The following is a 9,942-nucleotide window of genomic DNA, read 5'->3' on the forward strand; positions in this document are numbered from 1 at the left end:
ACCACCCCCCATCAACCCTCAGTTTATTCTCAGTTTTTAAGAGTCTCTTTTGCTTTGGCTCCCTCCCTCTCTAACCTCTCTTTTTTTTTTTTTTTTTTTGGATACTAACCCTTTATCAGATATATCATTGGTAAGTATCTTCTTCCATTCTAAAGGTTTGTTTTTAGTTTTGTTGATTGTTTCCTTCAGTATGTGGAATTTTATTTTTCTTGATCAAGTCCAAATAATTTATTTTTGCTTATGTTTCCCTTGCCACAGGAGACATATATAGTAAGAAATTGCTACAGCTGATGGCAAAGAGGTTTCTATCTGTCTTCTTGTCTAGCATTTTGATGGTTTCCTGCCTTACATTTAGGTCTTTAATCAATTTTGAATTAATTTTTCTGCACGTTGTAAGAAAGTGGTCCAGTTTCATTATTTTGCATGTAGCTGACGAGTTTTACCAACACCATTTTTTGAGAAGATTGTCTTTATCCCATTTGATATTCTTTCTGCTTTGTCAAATATTAATTGCTCATGTAGTTGTGGGTTAATTTCTGTGTTTTCTATTTTGTTTTATTCATCTATATGTCTTTTTCTTGTCCCAGTATCATTCTATCTAGATCACTATAGCTTTGTAATATAACTTCAAGTCCGGAAATGTTAGGCTATCAGATTTGTTTTTCTTTTTTAAGATTGCTTTAGATATTTGGGGCCTTTTGTGGTTCCATATACATTTTAGGACTGTTTGTTTTAGTTCTGTGTAAAATGCTGTTGGTATTTAGATAGAGATTGCATTAAATGTGTACATTTTTTAGGTAATTAGACATTTTAACAATGTTTGTTCTTCCAATCTATGAGCATAGAACGTGTTTCCATTTTTTAATGTCATCTTCAATTACTGTCATCAGTGTTTTAAATTTTTCAGAGTACAGTCCTTTTGCCTCTTTGGTCAGTTCATTCCTAAATATCTTATGTTTTTTGGTTCATTAGTTCCTAGCTTTAATCCATTGTAGTTAGAAGGATACTTTATATGACTTCAAACTTTTTAAATTTATTAAGACTTGTTTTGTGTTTCAACATATGCTCTATTCTAGAGAATAGCCTATGTACACTTGAAAAGAATGTGTATTTTGCTGTTGTTGGATAGGGTGTTCCTCATACATCTGTTAGGTCTACTTGTTTTTTTTTAAAATTTTTTAGTATTTATTCATTTTTGAAAGTGAAAGAGACAGAGCATGAGCAGGGGAGGGGCAGAGAAAGAGGGAGACACAGAATCTGAAGCAGGCTCCAGGCTCTGAGGTGTCAGCACAGGGCCCGACGCAGGGCTCGAACTCACAAACTGAAAGATCATGACCTGAGCTGAAGTCAGACACTTAACCGACTGAGCCACCCAGGTGCCCCAGGTCTAATTGTCTTATAGTGTTGTTCAAACCTATTATTTTATTATTTTTCCCTTGTCTTGTTGTTTATTACAATATTGAGAGTGTGGTGTTGAATTATCCATTTATTTAGTCTACATGTATATATTTTCATTTTAATTTTGTCAATATTTCTTTCTTTTATTTTGGGGCTTTGTTGTTAGGTATGTGTATGTTTATGTTTATTTTGTCTTCTTGATTGATTGAGCCTTATTCAACATATAATGTCCTGATTGGCTTCTGTAATCTTTTATTATTAATACCTATTTATATGATAATTATATAGCCACTCCAGCTTTTGTTTGGTTAATCTCTTTTTGGAATAACTTTTTCTATCCTTTACTTTTCACCACTGTGTTTGCATCCAAAATTAGTCTGTTGCAAGGGCACCTGAGTGGCTCAGTTGGTTAAGTGTCTGACTCTTGATTTTGGCTCAGGTCATGATCTCACAATTTCTGAGACTGAGCCCTGTGTCAGGATCAGTACTGGCAGCTTGGAGCCTGTTTGGGATTTTCTCTCTCATCTCTTTCTCTCTCTCTCTGTCCATCCCCTGCTCACACACATGCTGTCTCTCTATTTCAAAATAAATAAATAAATAAAAATAAAAGTAAAATAAAACAAAAAGTCTGTTGCAGATGGTATATAAATGGATTGTGACTTTTTACCCATTTTTCCATTATCTGCTTTTTAATTGGAAAATTTCATCCATTTTCATTTAAATTAGTGATAAGGAAAGGATTACTTCTGCCGTTTACCTACTTTATATGTCTTATATGTGTTTTTTTCATTTTCAAGTTGATTTTTTCCTGATTCATTATGTCCTTTGTTGTTGTATAATTTTGACTATTTTTCATACATCTCGCATAGTTAAGTTTGACAGTGTCTGGGTGTTTTTTGATGTTTCTGTGAAGGAATGGGAATTTGGAATTGCCTACTCCATTATCTTTTTATGTTTCTCTATCCAATGATAATTTATTGGCCTCTATATTTTTTACAGTCTTTCTAAGATTCCTATGGTCATATGTAATGCACACTGTTTAGGTCTGCAATACTCAGTTGAGTTTATATTTAAACTATTATGACTGAATTTGTGCTTATAGGTCGTAGGTGTGAATTTCATTTTCTTCTTTGTGTATAAATCTATGTTTGTGGTTGCTTTCTTTCTTTAAATTGAAGTCTGAATGTTGTATCTGTGTATATGGGTAAGATGTGTCCATTTGCAAGATACTGGTTAGAGTGCAAGGGTGTGTAGTCTGCCAATAAAACGTGGGATAGATTGTGGGAACTCCCCAAATGACAAAATGAGATCTTTAATCAGGTATATGGTCCTATTCTGGGAGCCTTAGTTATGTGAAAGAAGTTTATTTTCTTAGAAAATAATCTTGTGTATTTTGCCTACAGGTAAATATCAAGTTTCCAATCATTCAGAAACTGGTGTGTGTTTGTGTGCATGTATGGTAGGGTGCTAAGTAGTGGTGCTGCCCTGTTTTCAGCCACATATTATTCACAAGTTCTTTGAATAGCCTCTCTTGTGTTCCTCTGGGAAGATTGGTTCTTATATCAACATTTGTACACATATGTTTCTCTACTTTGTCAATATGCACTCATTATCTTATTATTCTGTTCCCTCTTGTATATTTTGTTTTACTTTTTTAAAAAGGGTATTTATTTTGAGAGAGATAGAGATACACAGAGAGAGAGAGAGAGAGAGAGAGAGAGAGAAAAGGGGAGGGGTAGAGAGAGGGAGAGAGAGAATCCCAAGCAGGCTTCCCACTGCAGAGCCCAATGTGGGGTGTTACCCACAAACCATGAGATAATGGCCTGAGGCAAAATGAAGGGTCAGATGCTTAACCAACTGACTCACCCAGGTTCCCCTCTCTTATGCATTATTATTTCTTTTACTCCCTATAATTCTATAATGGTTTGAAAAAGAATGATAGTTAAAAATGTGTTTAGTTCACTGTATTGAAATGGCAAGATACTGAAATGTTTGAGTTTTGTTTAATAACGTTTCTGGCCCAAAAAAATCTGTTGAAAGGAAATTTTAGGTGCTAGAGTACTTAGAAAATGAAGGAATAAGAAGTGATATTCTAGACAGGAAGTGTATGGGATCTGTTATAGATTGCTTAGACAATTGTAAGAAAGGAAAAAAATATCTGAATGAAAAAATCAGAGGCCTTACACTGTGAAATACACAACGCAAAATTCTTCTACAAGCAGGATTTAAAGTGGGAAAAAAGATAATCTGGAAAGAATATCCACTGAAAAATTTTACTTATTATGTGACAAATGAAAATTATGAGCCAAACATTTTAATTATTCTGTTCTGAAAATTTATTACTATTTTATGATAATATAATTGAGACCAATTGTCATTTTAATATATTAAAAGATCATGCTTCTGTACTTTCTTTATAAATCTTGACTGCAAAATAACTGAAGATTGACCATCTGTGAACAGCTAGAAAATCATTTATTTTTGAAGTTTGAAAATTATGTATCACTTGGGTTGAGGACTGTCTTAATGGAACTAGTTATAACAAGACAACAATGTATTACTATAAAGGAACAAATTACACAACCTAGAAATTGCCTCATCATGTAGTAACAGATATTGTAATTATTTCTTATCTTTGGGTTTCAAGGAATTTAGAGGTTTAGAGTAGAATAAGGTTTTCCTAGGCCTACTGTTCTTAGAACATCCTTTCATTCATTGATACAATATGTACTAATAACCATTCTGTCCAAAAGACATATAATCATATTCTGAAAACAGTGGTGAAGAAAATACAAGCTCCCAACATTCATGGAATCTGTGGGTAAGTCAGAAACCAATGAAAAAAATTAAATAAACACATAAAATAATTACAAATAATGTAAGAATGTTGAAAATAAATAATATATTGAAATAGAGAATTAAAAATAGCAGTATTTTAGATAGGATGAACAGAGATCTTTCTGATGAATGACATTTAAAGCTATTATCTGGGGCGCCTGGGTGGCTCAGTCGGTTGGGCATCCGACTTCAGCTCAGGTCGTGATCTCGTGGTCTGTGAGTTCAAGCCCCATGTCGGGCTCTGTGCTGAAAGCTCAGAGCCTGGAGCCTGCTTCAGATTCTGTGTCTCCCTCTCTCTGACCCTCCCCCGTTCATGCTTTGTCTCTCTCTGTCTCAAAAATAAATAAAGGTTAAAAATAAAAATAAAAATAAAGCTATTATCTGAAGAATTAGAAATGTCAAGCATAAGAAATGTAGTGGAAACATAGAAGAATATTCCTGGCAAAAGTAACAGCAAGAGTTAGGCCTTGAGGCTTAAATTCCTGAAGTATTTATTTCTTTATTTTTAAGTGTTTATTTCTTTTGAGAGAGAGAAAGAGAGAGACAGAGAGAGAGCGAGAGAGAGAGAAAGAGAGAATCCCAAGTAGGCCCCGTGCTGTCAGTGTAGAGTCTGACGTGGGGCTCAAACTCATGAACTATGAGATCATGACGTGAGCGGATCTCAAATCCTCCCCAAAACTCTTGAAGTATTTACAAATTAATCACATTGTATTAAAATTGTATGTTTATTGGGGCAATAGAGCAGTGGTGTTTATGTGTATGTTCTTTGAAGTGCATCAGTTTGTATTCAAATCACAAATTTATCACATCCCTTAAATTGTGACACTAGTTTTAAGATCCCAACTGGAAAAGAAACTTCATCTCTGGACTAAGCATATAATAAGAATTTAATAAATTCTAGTTATTTCATTGTTTTTTTAAACTTTACAGTTTAAACTTTTTTAACTTTACAGTTAAAATGGCATATAACATTGAATAAGTTTAAGGTGTACAATATGGTGTTTAATACACTTATATGCACATATATTTCAATATGTTAATCATTATAATGTTTGATTTCTATATTCTTTATTAGACTATGAACTGCTTGAGTTAATAAACTATATATTAATAATTATTTTTTCTCAAGAGCCTAAAAAATGTTTGATACAAAGTAGGATCTAGCCAATGTTTAATAAGTAGATTTTTAGAAAAGATAAAAAGTCTGGAAAGAAAAATAAAATAAGATAAAAACAGAGAGGGAAGCAAACCGTAAGAGACTCTTAAATATAAAGAACAAACTGAGGGTTGATGGAGGGGAGGTGGGTGGGGGAAGGGCTAAATGGGTGATGGGCATTAAAGAGGGTACTTGGGATGGGCTCTTGGATATGGGATGGGTTCTTGGGATGGTACTTGGGATAGTGTATATATACTACACTATATATTAACTGACTTGAATCTAATTAAAAAATGATAAACAGGGGCGCCTGGGTGGCGCAGTCGGTTAAGCGTCCGACTTCAGCCAGGTCACGATCTCGCGGTCCGTGAGTTCGAGCCCCGCGTCAGGCTCTGGGCTGATGGCTCAGAGCCTGGAGCCTGTTTCCGATTCTGTGTCTCCCTCTCTCTCTGCCCCTCCCCCGTTCATGCTCTGTCTCTCTCTGTCCCAAAAATAAATAAACGTTGGAAAAAAAATTAAAAAAATGATAAATAAATATAAATTACAAAAAGAAAAAAATTAAGACAAAAAGGAGGAAAATTCTGGATACAAATGCTGATGTTTACTTGGAGTCATTGAGATATGTTTATCTAGGGATATGTGATGTACATATTGTGCAAGGGGGTTATTTTTTGGAAGGTTCTAGGAAATGCTGATTGTACAAACATGCAGGAACAGATCAAACTACCTAATTAGGGTTCAGGCCACTAGATAGTAACACATGGAATTATTTTCATCATGTTGCCAACATCTTTGCCAGCCACCTTTGACACTTAGCTAGATGATAAAAATCATTAGAAGTATTGATTTTCTAACATTTATTTTATGTGTGATATATTTAATTTTCACAATGATCTATGAAGTAGATGATAACATATCTCTGTTTTCTAGGTTAACAAATATAAGCAAAGAGAAAATATACAATGTATCCCTAAGGTCACACAATTAATAAATGATGGAACTGGATCTTGAATTCGACCTGCTGCTTGTTGACTTAGCTTCCTTAACCACTATGTTATATGTAAGACATAAGAATCACAGCTGACTCAGGTCCCTTATGAGAAGATAATTCAAAGGATAGGCAATCAGTTTCTTTCCTTTTTTGAAAGTATTTATTTTGGACTTGGAGAAGATGGCAGCATAGGAGGATGTTGGGCTCACCGCGGCCTGCAGATAGATTAGATTCCACCCACATCTGCCTAATTTACCCCGATAACCACCAGAAGACTAGCAAAATGGACTCTCCAGAGCCAAGGGTAGATGAGAGGCCCACAGAAGAGGGTAGGAAGGGCAGAGAGGCAGTGCACACTACAGGGACTGGCTGGAGGGAGCCAGGGCGGTGGAGGGACAGCCAGCCCACCCAGCAAGGCAGAGCCCCCAAGTCTGGCTGCCAAAGCAGAGGGGCCTGACGGAGTGTGATCTGACAGCCAGTGGGACTTAACATCTGGAATGTTATAAGTCAACAGCTCTGCTCAGAGAGTGGGAAGGAGAGTTGTTGAGACCCTGAAAACAGAGCTCAGTTTGGTGTGGAACAAAGGCACTGTGAAGCGCCATTCTGTCACCCAATCCCCCAGCCAAAATCCCAAAGGAAACCAGTTCCCATAACGGAACTTGCTAGCACCACTCAAACACCCAACGCTGTGCTTCTGTGGATCCATCCCTCTGACAGGTCTGCCTCCCTCTCGGTGCAACAGGGCCCCTCCCAAAGCAGACCACCAAAGGCAAAGCTAGCTAAGCCTGCCCCCCTCTGCCCCTGTGCATTTTGAGGATCCAATCCAGCTAATATGCCAGATCCCATCGAAGCAGCACCATAAGCCTGGCAGTGTGCAAGTAGCCCAGACAGGGGCCACACCACTCCACAGTCAGTCCTGCCCTGGGAGAACGGAAGATAAGGTACACACCAGTCTGACTATGGACCCAGCAGTGGGCTCGGGTCAGACATTGGGTCTGACTGCGGCCCTGCCCACTAATGCAAGTTACTCCAGACAGCACAGAGGAAGAGCCCTGCAGTTCCACACCACTCCAGGGATTATACAAAAAGACAAAACGGTATAATTCTCATCAAGGAAACTCCAGTAAGTAGTAACAGGTAATTAACTGATGAAAAAGATTTAAGCAATATAGCAGAAAATGAATTTAAAATAATAGTCATAAAATAAATCACTGGGTTTGAAAAAAGTAGAGGACAGCAGAGAATCTACTACTACAGACATCAAGGGACTAAGAAACAGTCAGGAAGAGCTAACAAATGCTATAAATGCGGTGCAAAATAACATGGAGGCGACCACAGCAAGGGTGAAGAGGCAGAGGAGAGAATAGGTGAATTAGAAGATAAAATTATGGAAAAAAAGAAACTGAGAAAAAGATAAAAAATCCAGGATTATGAGGGGAGAATTAGAGAACTAAGTGACATAATTAAACGAAATGATGTATGCATAATTGGGATTCCAGAGGAGGAAGAGAGAGGGAAAGTTGTTGAAGGTGTACTTGAAGAAATCATAGCTGAGAACTTCCCTGATCTGGGTAAGGAAAAAGGCATTGAAATCCAAGGGGCACAGATAACTCCCTTCAGATGTAACTTGAATTGATCTTCTGCATGATATATCATAGTGAAACTGGCAAAATACAATACAATACAATAATAAAGATCAGAGCAGAAATAAACAATATGAATATAAAAAAATGTAGAGCAGATCAATGAAACCAAGAGTTGGTTTTTTGAAAAAATAAACAAAATTGACAAACCTCTAGCCAGGCTTTGCAAAAAGAAAAGGGAGATGACCCAAATAGATAAAATCATGAATGAAAATGGAATGATTACAACCAATCCCTCAGAGATACAAACAATTATCAGGGAATACTATGAAAAATTATATTCCACCAACTGGACAACCTGGAAGAAATGGACAAATTCCTAAACACCCACACACTTCCAAAACGCAAACAGGAAGAAATAGAAAGCTTGAGCAGACCCATAACCAGTGATGAAATTGAATCGGTTATCAAAAATCTCCCAACAAATGAGTCCAGGACCAGATGGCTTCCCAGGGGAATACTACCAAACATTTAAAGCAGAGATCATACCTTTCCTTTCAAGTTATTCCAAAAAAGTAGAAAAGGAAGGAAAACTTCCAGACGCATTCTATGAAGCCAGCATTACTTTGATTCCTAAACCAGACAGAGACCCAGTAAAAAAAGAGACCTACAGGTGAATATCCCTGATGAATATGGATGCAAAAATTCTCAATAAGATACTAGCAAATCGAATTCAACAGCATATAAAAAGAATTATTCACAAGAATCAAGTGGGATTCATTCCTGAGCTGCAGGGGTGGTTCAACATTCGCAAATCAATCAACGTGATACATCACATTAATAAGAGAAAAGATGAAAAGAAAAGAAAAGAAAAGAAAAGAAAAGAACCATATGATCCTGTAAATTGATGCCAAAAAAGCATTTGACAAAATTCAGCATCCTTTCTTAATAAAAACCCTCGAGAAGGTCGGGGTAGAAGGAACATACTTAATCATCAAAGCCATTTATTAAAAGCCCACAGCTAATATCATCCTGAATGGGAAAGGACTGAGAGCTTTCTCCCTGAGATCAGGAACACGACAGGGATGTCCACTTTCACCTCTGTTGTTGAACATAGTGTTGGAAGTGCCAGCATCAGCAATCAGACAACAAAAGGAAATCAAAGGCATCAAAATTGGCAAAGGTGAAGTGAAGCTTTCGCTTTTTGCAGATGACATGATATTATACATGGAAAATCCGATAGACTCCACCAAAATCTGCTAGAACTGATACATGAATTCAGCAAAGTTGCAGGATACAAAATCAATGTACAGAAATCAGTTGCATTTTTATACGCTAACAATGAAGCAACAGAAAGACAAATAAAGAAACTGATCACATTCACAATTGCAACAAGAAGCATAAAATACCTAGGAATAAATCTAACCAAAGATGTAAAATGTCTGTATGCTAAAAATTATAGAAAACTTATAAAGGAATTTGAAGAAGATATAAAGAATTGGAAAAACATTCCATGTGCATGGATTGGAACAAAAATATTGTTAAAATATCAAATACTACCCAAAGCTACCTACACATTCAATGCAATCCCAATCAAAATTGCACCAGCATTCTTCTCGAAGCTAGAACAAACCATCCTAAAATTCATATGGAACCACAAAAGGCCCTGAATAGCCAAAGTAATTTTGAAGAAGACCAAAGCAGCAGGCATCACAATCCCAGACTTTAGCCTCTACTACAAAGCTGTCATCATCAAGACAGCATGGTATTGGCACAAAAACAGACACATAGAACAATGGAATAGAATAGAAACCCCAGAACTAGACCCACAAACGTATGGCCAACTCATCTTTGACAAAGCAGGAAAGAACATCCAATGGAAAAAAGACAGTCTCTTTAACAAATGGTGCTGGGAGAACTGGACAGCAACATGCAGAAGGTTGAAACTAGACCACTTTCTCACACCATTCACAAAA

Source organism: Herpailurus yagouaroundi, unplaced genomic scaffold, assembly GCF_014898765.1.
Source record: "Herpailurus yagouaroundi ecotype Mexico unplaced genomic scaffold, PumYag 67623, whole genome shotgun sequence".
In the NCBI taxonomy this organism is placed as follows: Eukaryota; Metazoa; Chordata; class Mammalia; order Carnivora; family Felidae; genus Herpailurus; species Herpailurus yagouaroundi.